General features: G+C 42.1%; 1 protein-coding gene across 31 annotated transcripts in view; it reads right to left on the bottom strand.

The window, feature by feature from the left end:
- The window catches only part of RBFOX1 (RNA binding fox-1 homolog 1), a 2,485,711-nt gene that overhangs the window by 1,125,304 nt on the left and 1,344,255 nt on the right, over positions 1 to 16,152 (bottom strand). The window lies entirely within an intron of this gene.

The following is a 16,152-nucleotide window of genomic DNA, read 5'->3' as shown; positions in this document are numbered from 1 at the left end:
GGGAGGCCAAGGCAGGTGGATCATTTGAGGTCAGGAGTTTGAGACCAGCCTGGTCAACATGGCAAAACCCCATCTCTGCTAATAATACAAAAAATTAGCTGGGTGTAGTGGGGCAGGCCTGTAATCCCAGCAACTGGGGAGGCTAAGGCAAGAGAATTGCTGGAACCCAGGAGGCAGAGGTTGCAGTGTGCTGAGATTGCGCCACTGCTAGGCTGGGTGACAGAGTAAGACCATGTCTTAAAATAAAAAAATAGGAAAATAAAACACAGCTTTTCTGCTGCTCTCTGCTCTTCCAGTTCCTAACTCACTGAGCTCCAAATAATGAAAGTGTGGTTTGATCACACTCAGAGTACTAACCTTTGATGAGCCCTAAAACTTCATTTACAAGACTTCCCTTTGGTTTACTGAGAAAATAGATGTAATTAAACCAGGTACAATGCTTACCACACAATAGGAACCCAAAATACATTAGGAGACTCTGACTTCGCTACGTTTCTTTCTGAATGGTATTTCAATATTTGCAGTTGACTTTATTTTTGTTAAAAGAATCTTCTACTCTGGAATCCTACATTTCTGAGTTTCTTTTTTTTTAATGTTGTTGTTGTTGTTGTTGTTGTTGTTATTGTTTATTTGTCTTTCAGCTTTCTCATCTACCAAACTGGAACGATGAGGATACAATCGTCTTTCTTTACAAACCAGTGCAGCCAAACTGATTAGCCTTTAACATTTTCCAATCCTATTATTTGTAGATTTCCCTACTTTTCAATGAGTAAATAAAACAAGCTGGGAATGAAACATTTATTTTGGCATCACACCAACCTAATTAAACTGCAGTTTCATTAGGCTGCAGCAGGCTGCTGAAAAATAATGTAATTGACCTATTAAAAGTTACTACTTCAGTTCAGTTTTCTGAGCCACAAGAAATTGCACTGTGATTTAAAATACCTAGTTACCTTGACAAAACCAGCCAGAGAGCAAAGAACTAACAGTTACTGAGAATGGAGAGAATCCAATTAAAAAGGAGACAGGTAACAAGATGCTCTCCCCAATCCCAATTACTTGGAGGAAAGCAATAAAATGTAAAATGGAAGCTAATAAAGTTCTAGTTATTTCCTCCATTGACTAAGCACTGTTCATACACGGGGCTAGCGTGAGATGCTCCCCTAAAACTTAACATTGCAGTTGTGTAAGGAGCAGACATTTGTTGATTGGCTGGTATCATTCTTCTTGTTTGGCATCAGCAGGCCCATTGCTCTGCATGCAACCCACCCATTTCCCACTCTCAGACCAGGTGTCTCAGGCAAAGGTAGTTCCCAGTCCTGAAGTTGCACATGTGTTCCAAGCTGGTCAATCAGTGCCATGTGCCCCAGACCACAGTGATTTATTTATTCTAGGACCCATGAGAACTACTCTTGGGACTTCTCCTGAAGCAACCAAGAAATGAGATCTCTATCTTCCAGCTGGTGTTCTGAGTGGAGAATGCTGGCTCTGATACTATTCATCCTCTTCCTTGTGGGGAGAATTTACCTACGAATGGAGTGAACACTAAAGAGAAAGGTGAGAGGGAGAGACACCTAGCAAGAGACAAGAGAGGAGAGAAGAGTGAAGAAGAGGGAGGTCCAGAATTAATAGATTCAAGGAAAGGAGAAAAGAGGAGAGGAGGGGAGAAAAATTGCGAATAATATTAATAACAATTGAACTGTACCTTAGAAAACCAGCTGGAACTGTAGCTCAGTTCAGTTTCTGTTGAAATGAACTCTAACAGTTCACAAAGGGGTGGGGAGGGGAGGGGAAGCCAGGAATGGGGAGGGAAGGGAAAGAGAAAGGAAGAAAAGGAAGGGGAGGAAAGAAGAGAAAGAAAGGAAGGAGCGGACGGGAAAGGAAGAAGATGAGAAATGAAGAAGTGAGAAGAGAGAAATGGTGGAGGGAAAGAGAAAGGAGAGAAAAAAAGACTAAATCCTGATTTTATTTGACCTCTTGGATTGATGATGTCATCATTTAAGTGTTTTAAATGAATTTAACCTTTGATTGGGGAGGTCCAGAATTAATAGATTCAAAGATGTTTTATGCACCTGACTCCATATGCAGTGTTAGGGCCTTTGAGGTCCAAGGGCATCTAAAAATTGAAAAAAAAAATTATTGGTGCTAACATTTCAAGGAGTAAAGACAAAATTAATAACTGTTTAATTATATTTCTCCAAAATGCAACATTATGTCAGCATCATTAATTGTTACATTTAGTGTTCATAAACATTTTATTATGTTGGAAAATAAGTTGTACATTACTTTTCTCTCATCAGAATTTTGAAGTTTAGGCAATGATTACTGAGAAATAGTAGCTAATCATAAATTCAATGAGCTATTAAGAGTTCATTCACTTCAATAGCAAAGTGATAAAAATTCTTTGGAAATTTTTACTATCACAAAATTGTGTTTTATATCTAAAAGGGGTGCATTTTAATATGGCTTATATCAGCTTTCTCAGCCTCGATGCTATTGCCATTTTGAACCAAATAATTCTTTGGTGGGCAGGGTCTGTGTCTGTGTCTTGTTGGATGTGTAGCAGCCCAGCACCCCTGGCTTTTCCCACTAGATGCTGGTAGCATCCCTTCAATTGCAACAACCAAAGATTACCTATATCCTTCGGGGAGCAAAAATGCCCTGATTTGATCATGGTTGGTTTATATGAATGCCTAGGGCGAAAGAAAACCTTGACATGTCTCTGATTGTGTTGGACATGTAATCTCAGGGGCATCCTTGAGGGACGTAACACCAAAGCTAAGAATCTGGGACACACATCCAATTTTCACAAAGTTTGAGACTCTCCAGTAAAACCTGCCTCTAGTTCCATAAACACAGCTGTGAGTCCGTCATTAAGGAGCTAAGCAGGACCCAAGAGGGAGGCCCCCTTAGCAGCTTGGGGATCAATAGATCACCTGTTTCTGAGAAGGTCATGTAGTATTTTCACAGAAAGGCAACATGACTGAAATGAGATCCATCTCTGCCTTCTGCCCAGGAAGGGGCCATCCCCAGTCAGCACTCACCTACGGTTTGCTTCACCTTAGCTAGACCATCAGAGCTCAGGGTAGAGGTCTGCATGGAAAAGAGCGAGGCTTATTCCCCAAAACAACAGCCAACACAGCTGGGGGAAGGAACCCCATACCATCTGCCAAAAGCCAAGCTAACACAATAAAGGACCCTAAAAGACTCAAATAAATAACCACCGTTTCTAATGAAAAGGCAGGCAACATTTCCAATGTTGGGTTCGTGCTTCACAGGGATCATCAGAAAAGCAAAGAGACAAAACCCTGCGCAGGAGATAAATTCTAAAGTCGCCAGACTTTGCAACTCACCAAAGGGGAAGCTTCCCCGGGTCTTTGGAAATCCTACTTGAGGAGGCTTCATTAGGGATGGGCATGGTGTAGGAACTAATTAGACTCTGGTTGGCCCACGTGGACCTACCTGGCCCTTATAGTACGTAGGGATAACTCAACAGGCACAGCATGGAAAAAAGGAGAATGGAAAAGAAAATGAAGTGAGAGAAATATTTACAGCATTCTTCTAAAATCACATTGTTTTTCACATTTTTCATTCAAAGCAAAATATATTCTTCATCAATGCTTCAGAAGTTTGCCTTTGCAATTATGATTTTGGAAAAAAAAAAAAAGGGTCAAAAAAAAAAAAAAAAAAAAAGGCCCAAATGAGATATCCAGGGGACTGTGGCAATGCTTACTTTGTCTTTCTGGAAAAATTGAGCTCCATTTAGGCATCAGTTAAGACTTGACATGTTTTGAGGGTTTCAGTCTTTGGGGATAACAAAATCTGACCCTGAATCTAAACTCTGGTGCTTTATCAGCTGTGTGGGGTCAGGGAACTTACCTCTCTGAGCCTCAACTGGTCTCATCTGTAGAAAGGTAAGGAGAATAATGATGCCTACCTTGCAGGTTTATGTCTGAGTTTACATATCCCACAAAAGAATCTAACCAAGATTGGTCCCTCGATACAATTATTATTATGCATCCCCCCTGTGACATTTCTGGTTTTGCAGAATTGAGCAAACGTGTTTTTGTTTTTTCATTATTTGTATGTTTATGAAGAGGACCATAAGGGATTATGTCTTACGGAGTTTTTAATCTTGTCTGGTGTTTATTATTGTGGCTTTGCATATCAGTGTAGCTTAATGATCAACTAGCTCTTCACTGACCACATAATTAGGAAGTAGTGCTCCTCTCCAGATAATTGGCAAATGTGTGTTATGACTCCAGCTTACCTGGAAATAGTTCTCAGCAAATTGAGGTGAATAAAAATTTGTGATGGAAAAAGTCAAAGAACATAAACCCTTAAAAGACAAACAGGTCTGGCCGGGCGCGATGGCTGACACCTGTAATCCCAGCACTTTGGGAGGCTGAGGTGGGCAGATTATGAGGTTAGGAGTCTGAGACCAGCCTGGCCGACATGGTGAAACCCCGTCTCTACTAAAAACACAAAAATTAGCTGGGTGCGGTGGTGGGCACCTGTAATCCCAGCTACTCGGGAGGCTGAGGCAGAAGAATCACTTGAACTCGGGAGGCGGAGGTTGCAGTGGGCTGAGATCACACCACTGGACTCCAGCCTGGGTGACAGAGCGAGACTCTGTCTCAGAAAAGAAAAAAGAAAAAAAAGATGAACAGGTCCATGAACCCATACATAGAATATGTATACTACTTTAAAAAGGACAGAGGGCTGGGCTCAGTGGCTCACACCTATAATCCCAGCACTTTAGGAAGCTGATATTGGAGGACAGCTTGAGGCCAGGAGTTTGAGACCACCCTGGGCAACATAGTGAGACCCTGTCTCTACAAATAAATTTAAAAATTAGCCAGCTGTATTAGTCTGTTCCCACGCTGCTACTAAAGATATACCTGAGACTTAGTGTTTATAAAGCAAAGAGGTATAATTGACTCACAGTTCAGCACGGCTTGGGAAACCTCTGAAAACTTACAATCATGGCAGAAGGGGGAAGCAAACAGGCTCTTCTTCACATAGCAGCAGCAAGGACAAGTGCAGAGCAGAGGAGGAAAAGCCCCTTATAAAACCATCAGGTTTTGTGAGAACTCACTAGCCATTCCCATGATTCAATTACCTTCCACCAGGTCCCTCCCATGACATATGGGGGATTATGGGAACTACAATTCAAGATGAGATTTGGGTGGAGACACAAAGCCAAACCGTATCACCCAGTGTTGTGGTGTATGCATATAGTCCCAGCTACTCAGGAGGCCAAGGTGGGACGACTGCTTGAGCCCAGTAGGTCAAGTCTACAGTGAGCAATGACTGCACCACTACTCTCTAGAATGAGTAACACAGCAAGACCTTTTCTCAAAAACAAAAACAAAAACAGAACTAAGCATGAACAGTTTGGCATAAAACATTAACATTTATCTAGGTAGAGCCAAAATAGAAGAAAACATAACACCATTTAGGTAGCCTCATTTTTAAGCAAATATTTTTAAAAATTATTTTTATTGTCATATTTTCATACGTTTTTGGAAAACAGGTGGTGTTTAGTTACATGAATAAGTACTTTAGTGGTGATTTCCGACGTTTTGGTGCACCCATCACCAGAGCCGTAATTTGTATGCTGCATCCAATTGGTAGTCTTTTATCCCTCACCCCACTCCCACCCTTTCCCCCAAGTCCCCAAAGTCCAATGTATCATTCTTATGCCTTGAGAAAAGATTATTTTTTAGCAACCAGGAAATATATCTTAAAAATCTATATTATATTTAATAAATATATTTTATCTATTTTGCTTTGATCCTACTAAAACTTGGGATAACTGACTTGAAATAAATGGAAAATATTCTGTTTCTCCTTCACTCTCTGTTTCTCTCTCTCTGGGGTTCTCTCTTCCTCTCTATATTTTTCTCTCTTTCTTTCTTCCTATATCCCTCTGCTTCTCCCATGCTCCTACAAACACACACACACACACACCAGTATCCACAGCAGACATCCCCATTGGGCACAAGGTTTGGAGTTCAGGACGGAATGCTCATGCTGAGTAAAATGCAGAACACAGCTTCATTTTACTGTGGATTTTTATTTATTTCTCCCAAATACTCAGAGAAGCAGATCAATGTTCCATCAGCTACCCAGCCAAGGACATACGGACGAGAATACCGTCCATCCATAAGGTCATGAATCATAACACACTTTTACCCACTGCGGTGTCCTGGGGACATTGCTTCGCTAACTTTCCGCTACCCTGCTCTCAACCTCTTACATGATAATCCATGTTAGGCCAGGATTTTTATGCCCCTGAGAAAAGTGTTTTGTGATGACTTGCAAAAGTTTTCTTACATTCCTCTATCCCTATGTAAGACATAAGGTAATGATATGTAAAGTGCTATCTGATGTCTAGTACTAGTTAGAAGGCAGGTAACTGGTCATTTAACTTGTCTGTTTCCAACTTTGAACTGCAAGATGCTCAAGGACTAAGTTATTATCTTATTTTTTGTTATAACACAGAAATGTAATTTTAGAAATGGCTCTTCAATGAAATAAGCTCTGTTGGGTGACACTCTTCATCACCAAACCTGTGCTTTCCTAACTGGATGACCTCGTCCAAGAGACTGAAGCTCTCTGAATTCCAGCCTTTTCATTTGTACTACATGTCAGTAAACAATTATTGCCTCTTTTGTTTAATAAAGAAAATATTCTTCCATATAGTTCCTCCTGCTTCACTATCTGGTTTATTATTTTCCTAAGCACATAGTAGGGATAAAGGAGGGAAAAGGAGGCCACGTGACTGGTTCTGGCCAATGGGATTTGGTGGAAGTAGGGTGTGTCACTTCCTTGCCAAAGCACTTGACTACCACTGTGAGACATCCAGGTGGACTTCCCCTGGGACCATGTGGAACTATTTATTGATATGGTGGGTTCCTAAGAGTAAAACCACTGGGAATGATGAGCCGATACATGCAGAAGAGCTTCTCTGGAGAGTGTCCCAGAACCTCAGTGAATTTTCACGAGCAAGAAGTAAACCTTTGTTGTGTTATACCACTGAGATTTCAGAGCTATTTGTTACCACAGCACAACTTGGTGTTCCCTGACTGATACAAACTAGAGAGTTGGAAGGAAAATGAAAGAAGACAGCACATAAAAAGTTTTAAGCACTGGGATTGGTACTTAAGTTTAGTAAGCTCTTACTGACAAATATTAAGGATTATTGCTCCAAAATCTAAATCTTTGCTTTCAGTTGAAATTCCACTGATACCACTTCGGATGAAAATATGCAGTGTTCCATTAGTATGATGTTAGGCAATGCTAAATGCTATTACAGACAGATGACAATGCTGGATGCTATTACCCTCCAGATGACTGTGGCTAGTCTTGTCATGGCAGGGAAGAGTGGGGAGTTTCTTGATCCATACAGTCATTCAGGGACCCAGGTAGAAGATGACAACTCAGTTTCTAACATGTAGCAATTTATGTCAAGTGTGTATTCATCAGAGGATGGGGGGGGCGGGGAAGAAGTTTGGAGCATCCCAGAGACAGCCTTTGGGGGCCAGTCCTGAAAGAGGCACTTCTCCCCACATGTCACTGGGCAGATTTCAGTCACATGTCACTGCTTAGATAACAGGTGGGCTGGAAATGTATCTCTAGATGGACGGTTCTTTTTTTTTTTTTTTTTTTGAGACGGAGTCTGCTTTGTCACCCAGGCTGGAGTGCAGTGGTGCGATCTCGGCTCACTGCAAGCTCCGCCTCCCGGGTTAACACCATTCTCCTGCCTCAGCCTCCCGAGTAGCTGGGACTACAGGCGCCTGCCATCACGCCCGGCTAGTTTTTTGTGTTTTTAGTAGAGACGGGGTTTCACCGTGTTAGCCAGGATGGTCTTGATCTCCTGACCTCGTGATTCGCCCACCTCGGCTTCCCAAAGTGCTGGGATTACAGGCGTGAGCCACCGTGCCCGGCCGATGGATGGTTCTTTAATGGTTATTTATCTTTGTGGGGACGAGGAACATAAATTATTAGCAGATGGCCAGTGACTCTGGCACTGTGTCCTTTAGTATTTTCAGAAAGCAATTTCCCAATAGCTGTGAAATCTTTGCCTTGGCTTAGCACCCTTCCCCAGGATTGTGGGAACTTCCTTTTATCTAGCATAAATCCCTAATGTTGCAGTAAAAAATTATTGCCTCTTTTGTTTTAGTAGATAAAATATCCTTCCATATAGTTTGAGCTCAGTCACCACCTCCCTCACCGTGCCAACAAAAATAGGAACAACCCCCCGTTAGCTGTTATTTCCTCCCAGTTTGAGTTCTAAGAAGGTTCACAGGACTCAGTAAAAACATACGTAAGAACTAAAATAGAAGGGTGAGCCATACCATTTCAATGTCCTCAAGTTTTTAAGACCCTTAGGAGAATGAACAGTTCAGAGTACACCAGGTCTTTGAATAATATTTTGTTACAACATTGATAAGAAAAAAATTTGATTGCCAGCTGCGCCCACTGTGTGGAGTTGGCATGTTCTCCCCATGTCTGCGTAGGTTTTCTCCGGGTACTCTGGTTTCCTCCCACAACCCAAAGATGTGCGTGTTTGGGGAACTGGTGTGTCTACATCGTCTCCGCGTGACTGAGTATGGGTGTGAGCACATCCTGACCAGGGTGGTCCCTGCCTTGTGCCCTGAGATGCTACGATAGGATCCAGCCACTCGAAAGCCTGAACTGGGATAAGCGGGTTGCAAAATGAAAGAATGAATACTCATGACTGTCAAATAAAAATGGATAAAGTAGATGCTAATCATAAAAAATGCACAAAAATAAACAATGCGGTATGAAGGTGCCCAGTCAGTCTGCCATGCTAGTCATTGTTTTTGAACTGTGTGATGGGGGGAGGTGCTCCTGACAATTTTTGCTTTGCAAAAATAAAAAATTAGTTTTTGATGTAACATACCATGCCTACCACCACCATCACTCACTGACTCATCAAAAACTGGGTAAATTATCTTGCTTGTTTTTTATTAATCTTTATTTATGTTTATTTTTATTGAGATGGAGTCTCGCTCTGTCACCTAGGCTAGAGTGCAGTGGTGCGATCTTGGCTCACTGCAACCTCCACCTCCTGGGTTCAACTGATTCTCTTGCTTCAGCCTCCCGAGTAGCTGGGATTACAGGCATCTGCCACCACAACCAGCTAATTTTTGCACTTTTAGTAGAGACAGGGTTTCACTATGTTGATCAGGCTGGTCTCAAATTCCTGACCTCAGGTGATCTGCCCACCTTGGCCTCCCAAAGTGCTGGGATTACAGGGATGAGCCACCGTGCCCAGCCCTTTATTAATCTTTTTAAAATGTATGCATGGTTCACATGTGTTTTCATGTTTAATTTTAGAAGTGTTTTGGGTCTTTATTTAGAAGATCAGTGATGTTTTTATGACCAGAAATGTGCTGCAGGAACTTACCTCTCGTTTAGATCAATGAGCTTATGGTAAAATGTATTCTGTTACACGTCATTTTGCTTAAAGTCACAGTTTCCAACAATCTATCGACTGTGTTGAGAGGACTTAGTGTCCATTTAAATTTGAAGAAAATATAAATATACAAGGACCAAACAACATGCATATGCTTAATCAAGCACATCATTGCCTTTAGATGCTCGGATGTAATTATCTTTATCAGAGTTACGATATGACACAGAAAAAAAAAATGACTTACAGGCATAAAATGAGGCTGTGTCTTTTTCTGAAGGCAGATTTTAAAAAACGTGTCGAAATCTGCCCTGTCGCCTTGTGCGGAGACCGCAGGCCATGTCTCAAAGCAACTACACAATGGCATTCCTGGTTGCGGGTTTTCTTTTTTTTTTTTTTTTTTTTGAGACAGAGTCTCGCTCTGTCGCCCAGGCTGGAGTGCAGTGGTGTGATCTCCGCTCACTGCAAGCTCTGCCTCCCGGGTTCATGCCATTCTCCTGTCTCAGCCTCCCAAGTAGCTGGGACCACAGGCGCCCGCCACCACACCCGGCTAATTTTTTGTATTTTTAGTAGAGACGGGGTTTCACCGTGTTAGCCAGGATGGTCTTGATCTCCTGACCTCGTGATCCGCCCACCTCGGCCTCCCAAAGCGCTGGGATTACAGGCATGAGCCATCATGCCCGGCCCCTGGTTGCTGGTTCTTAATAGAAGATATGGACAGAAACCCTTGCTACACTGAGATCTGCCTCCTCCAGCCCAGGGATGTTTTTATTGCTCCTCACAGCATTCTCACGCTAGTGAAAAAATGACACACAGGCAGAGAGCTCTCATCATGTTGCCACGGGGAGATCCAGGTAGAGCTGGCATGAAAGAAAGAGCTGACATGAACAATGTGTTATCTCAGTTAAGCCACATGCTGGAGCTCACTTTACAGATGAGAAAACCGAGGCCTAGAGAAGTTAAGCAACTTACCCACGATCCCACCAGCAATATATCGTGAGGCCAGAATGGGAAATCTGTATTTTCTTGAGTGTGCGGCTCAAGCGTTTCCCTCTCACTGCTTGAATGAAGAGTTTAAACATTCTTGAAAGGGGAACAGCGTTCGCAGAGTGAGAGAGGAATTGTCAGGGTGACAATGAAGTTGGCTGCGTCAACGCCCATGGAGGTTGTCTGTTAGAAGCAACCTAACCTAAGCGAGGGGACACCCTGGAAGGAGGCCAGTGTGGCTTGTCTGTCTTCCTCTAACCGTCCTCCAAGACGCACCTATCACATCCAGGCTGGAAAACAGGACAGCTGCCGGAGTGTCACTGTGAGGCCAGCGGGTGTCACTGCCTCCCCACGGTGCTCAGAGGGAGCCTGCGGTGAACAGCAGCCGGCAACACTCAGGCTCCCAGCTCTCCAGCAGCCCGGCTTCACGCCCATGCCTTCTCTACCAAGTATCCCTTTCAGGAGGCGTGTCGTCCCCGAGCATGTCAAAGAGCAGACGACAGTCCTGTGCTCATGACCATTGTCATCAGCCTTGTTTTCCAGAGTTTTTCTACCTCTCCAGAAACACCACTTCCTTTTAAAATCACACTACATGTACAATCAAAATAAGATGGATGGGGAGATGCAGGAGGATCAGAGATTTGCACTCATAGTAAATGAGACTGAATTTTTAAAGCCCTTTCTGAGTGGCAGCAGGCTCCCTGATTATGATCTGAGTGAATGGCAGCCTCTCCCCAGCAGTTTTCTTACTCAAGAGACAGGCCAGGCAGGGTAAGGTAACATCTGTAAAGAAATTTCTTAGAACTGAGAGAGAGACAATCTGGGGCAGGAGAAAGCCTTTCTCTGTTTCTCACTTTCTAGAGGAGGGTATGGTGTCCTCCGGCAGACTTTGGCGTGTTTGTGGCAGTCATGGCAACCCCAGCATGACCCACGTCTGTTGGCTGATTTAACATTGTCTACTGAAAGGGTGCTGTTTCCCTTCACATAGAAATGATGGTAAAGTCTCTGGTAGTGGCGAAACCCTATCTCTACAAAAAGTACAAAAATCTGCAGTGCCCGTGGCCTAGGGTGTGAGGGAGCAGATCAAGGAGAAATTGAAACACCATCCTATCTGAGTCTGTAGGAGAGTTGAGTGTTGACTCAGTTGAGTCATTTCTTAATAGAGTGATCCCTGACAAGACTTGAGTTCAAGGTCCCTGAGGGAAGGTATTTGTTTTGTTCACTGCTAAGTTCCCAGCACACACACAAGAGTGCTGGGAACAAAGTAGACACTTAGTAACTATTTACTGATGACCAGGCATGCTGGATCACGCCTGTAATCCCAACACTTTGGGAGGCCAAGGCAGGTGGATCACTTGAGGTCAGGAGTTCGAGGCCAGCATGGCCAACATGGTGAAACCCCGTTTCTACTAAAAAATACAAAAACTTAGCCAGGTGCATGTCTCACACCTGTAATTCTAGCTACTCAGGAGGTTGAGGCACGAGAATCGCTTGAGCCCGGGAGGCAGAGGTTGCAGTGAGCTAAGATAGTGCCACTGTACCTTACCTGGGTGACAGAGTAAGACTCTGTCTCAAAAAAAAAAAAAAAAAAAAGTAAATAAATAAATATTGAATGAACAGCCATGGAAGAGAAGGCAGGAAGATGTTAAAACACAGCTGTCCACCTGGGGAAGAGTCAGCAATCTCGCCTGGCTATGTTATGGTTCACGCTAAATAATGGAAGGGATTTTAATGAGTTTATATATATTTGTACACACACACTGAATATAGTGTCTCTTAGATAAGAGCCCAACAAAGGTTAGCCATTCTTTTCATGTGCATAGTTTTGATCCTGTAAGTAGATTTAAAACTTTCTTCAACCTTTAACGTTTTAAAAGCAGTACATACTCATTAACAAAACATGCAAAATTCGTAACTAGATCTCAGACAAGTTGGGAGTGTCATGGGTTTATTCTCTATGTCCTATAGAATTTGATACAGATTTGTCACTTAAAAATATACATTATGAAATCAAATATAGGCAAAAATATTTAAATAAATATTATACCTCCACTATGGGATATCAAGTAACGTTTTAAAAAGAATGAGATGAGAATGAGATTATGTTCTAATAAATAAAGAGCCCCCAGAATGCTTGCTAAGTGTATAATTGCAGAAAAATCCACTTTTTATTATTTCATGTATATTAGAACTAAACTGTATGCTTATATAGGCAATGTAAAGGTATAAAAATGTGAAAGGCTATCACCAAATTGTTAACACACGCAAGGAGTAGACCTGTATACAAAATGATGATGATAATCATAATTGTAATAAAAGTAATTAATCAAATGTTACCAACAGTTGTAAAAACTAAGAAAAGAAAAATCATCCTCAATCAGGCCACTCATGATAATGACTCATGTTTTTACATATGCTTTTCTATAAATAAATTCATTCAAAGAATATTTACTGAGTGACTGCAGCGGGCCCAGAACTCTGCTGGTGCATTCTTCTTTCTTCTCTGTAATAAATATTTCCTGACGGAGCCCTTTGCTCTATTCCATGAATCTCAGGAGGCATGCCTTCAGCAGACTCAAGAGAACCCCAAGATTCTCTGTAATGAGCTGATTACGGGTAAGGATTTCTAGGAAACAGGCAAGCAATAGGTCCTTGATGTTTTCCATCAAATCCTCTCCTCTCTCCCCGGCTACTGCAGCACACGTAACCCCTTGCCTCTTACTTCACCTAAGTAGAAAAACTCAAATCAGGAAAGAAAGTGCATTTGAAGCATACACAACTTAAAAATCACTGTGAGCACTGGGTCTCTGCCATAGATCACAGTCGCCTGATATCGATTCCTGAAAGGAATGGTCTCCCAGGGTTAGGCTGTGCCCTTCTCTCTGGAAGGATGCCCGCCATCACCCCCTGCAGCTTCCTTGCTCCTCCCACCGGATTCCAGTCCTGCTGCGGTTCACAGGCCCTCAGCCCTGGGAGCAGCAGCTCACATTATCAAGGGGAAGAGCCTCTGACAATTTTCGAAGAAGCCTTTGGGAAATAGACCCCTTTTGTTTGTAGTTATCAAAACAAATTATGCGCTACATGCTTGAAATGATGTTGACTCCAAGAGGTTCTCCCTGGGGACCTGTGAACTTGCAAATGTGAATCCCGGTCCTTTGTAGTAGAAAGGCCAATCCACAGTGCCTGCTCATCTCAATAGGACCTTCTCCTTAACAGTTCCATGGGAGTCTATATTTAGGACACAATAACGCTATTTTGAAAACAGGGTACTCAGAGCCTCTGATTAATGAGCAATATAACCGTTATTCAATCAAGGGCCCTGCAAGATTTCAAATTTCTCTTCCTTCTCCTCACCCCACCCTTAACTGAGGCACCCATCAAGGATGGTATTTCAAAGTTAATTGAGTCTTTAAAAGTAAAATAGTTATAATAATCGAGGAAAAATTATTAGCTATTTCCACACTTAAACAAATGCCACATGGCACATAAATTCTGCCATCTGCTATAACTTTGCCTGAGTAGGAAGTTGGCAGATATTGCAAAATCATCTACATATGACTGATAATTTTTAGCCAACTCTAAATAAAAAGGTGCTTTGTCTTCATGTGCTTTTTAAAAAAGCTAGAGATACAGATAAATAAAACATTCTCCTGTTTATTTTTCCAATTAAGCTGACATATATAAATTATATTTTATATGTGTATGTATGTGTATATATAGAGAGGCATAGAGTAAAGTTGATCTATTATATCTTCTGAGCCTTATGAGAGTGTATTAACTCAGTATTAAGCTGAGTCAATAATGCTATACTTTTCTATCTTTCCTATAAAAAATACTCGATTTTACTTACTTTGGCCTGTTCTAGGAGGGGACCTGGAGCAAAATCCTTTGCTTATGCAGGGTACGTGGAGAGGTAAAACAATGAAAACACTGATTTTCAAAACAAAAGAGTATTTTACAGTGAAGGGGGAGCAATACACAATGGGTATAATTTGTACAAACTGAAAATATAAATCCACGGTCAATGAAATCGTGTCCTTGTAGAACAATTGAAGTTTCCTAATATATAACGAAATTAGTGTAGTCAGATTTCATTTAAACACATGGCTCTGCAGTCCATTATTTAAACAGCACTGTCAGTCATGAAAGAATTCTTCAAGCGCATGACAACAAAATGCTATCAATACTGAAGGTCGTCCTCTAAATCAGAAGAGAATGCACGGGTTTCCTAACGACTTCTTCTCAAACAAATTACCGGCAGGCTGCACCAAAATGAATTTTATTATTGAGGACAAGTGAATTGTACAGTACTTATAGCAAACACATTAGGGGATTAAAATTGATTGAAGGAGATTGGATTTGAAAAGATATAAATAGGGAAGACATGAAAAATCTGCTTAAAGAGAACTTATCAAAACAGCCATGGAATTCAGCCACTGGCCAACCACTCAGGAAGGTATGCTTGGGTTTTCCCTAGAGAACAAAGGGAAAATGCTAAATTCTGGATGGTAGGTAAGCTGTTATTGTGAAGGTACTCACAGGATGGGTTCCCACAGAAAACCACCCGTGGACATGAAACCTCTGCAACAGAAAAGTATATTTCTCCACGTGGCAAGAATTTAACCCAGTTGCAGCTCATAGCTTGCCAGAAATTGTTTGGACCGACTTCATCTCAGAGGTCTGTCTAGGACACTTCCACCTATTGAAGGATAAGCTATGGAAAGCAACAGTCACTTTGGCATTGATTAGCTATGTGATAATCCAAAGAATAAAAGTCAACACTTCCTAAGTGCTCTATGTCTGGCAAACATTCCTCTATGAGCATCACATGAAGTAACTTACTGAATCCTCACAACTCCATGAGGCAGATACTATTAGGATCCCATTCTACAGCAATGAGATGAAAACTCATTCAACTCTATGAGATTAAAAAAAAAAGTTTGTTGTTTTGAGATGCTAACTTTGGGAGTAATTTGTTACACAGTATTAGACAACGAATATGGAGTATTAGGTAACTAATACATCGCTTCCACAATACTGGAAGCGGAAAAGCTTCAAAACATCCTCAGTTTACATAGCTATCAAGCGGCAGAGGCAGTATTCAAAGTTGAGCTGCTGGCACCAGAATCTGCATTCGTAATTATTATATTATCCAAGAGTTATCTCTAATCCCAGTACTGTGGGAGGCTGAGGCAGGCAGATCATTTAAGGTCGGGAGTTTGAGACCAGCCTGGCCAATGTGGTGAAATCCCACCTCTACTAAAAATATAAAAATCACCTGGGCATAATAGCAGGTGCCTGTAGTCCCAGCTACTTGGGTGGGGGCTGAGGCAGGAGAATGGCTTGAATCCAAGAGGTAGAGGTTGTAGCGACCCGAGATCGCACCACTGCACCCCAGCCTAGGTGTCAGAGCAAGACTCCATCTCAAAAAATAATTTTAAAAAGAGTTATACGCACACTGGTAGTCAAAGTTTCCCCCCAGCTGGCCCCTGAAATGGAAGAAGACCTTGGGAAATTATTTACTGGCATACAGAGTTACATGTTCCATCCAGGGCTCTCTTCTGAGAATTGGAACAAGATCCATGAGAATCAGCTCCCACGATGGCCCTGACATAATCTCCATCTTCCAGTATTCGTGCCTTTGTGCCATCTCCTCCCACACTGTACCAGAGTTCCAATGGAACATGGCAGAAGTGATGGTATGTCACTCTGAGGTTGGG

The sequence above is a fragment of the Macaca mulatta genome, chromosome 20 (genome assembly GCF_049350105.2).
Source record: "Macaca mulatta isolate MMU2019108-1 chromosome 20, T2T-MMU8v2.0, whole genome shotgun sequence".
Classification (NCBI taxonomy): domain Eukaryota; kingdom Metazoa; phylum Chordata; class Mammalia; order Primates; family Cercopithecidae; genus Macaca; species Macaca mulatta.
Note: the sequence above shows the minus strand (reverse complement) of the source record. Positions and strands in the feature narration are given on the sequence as shown.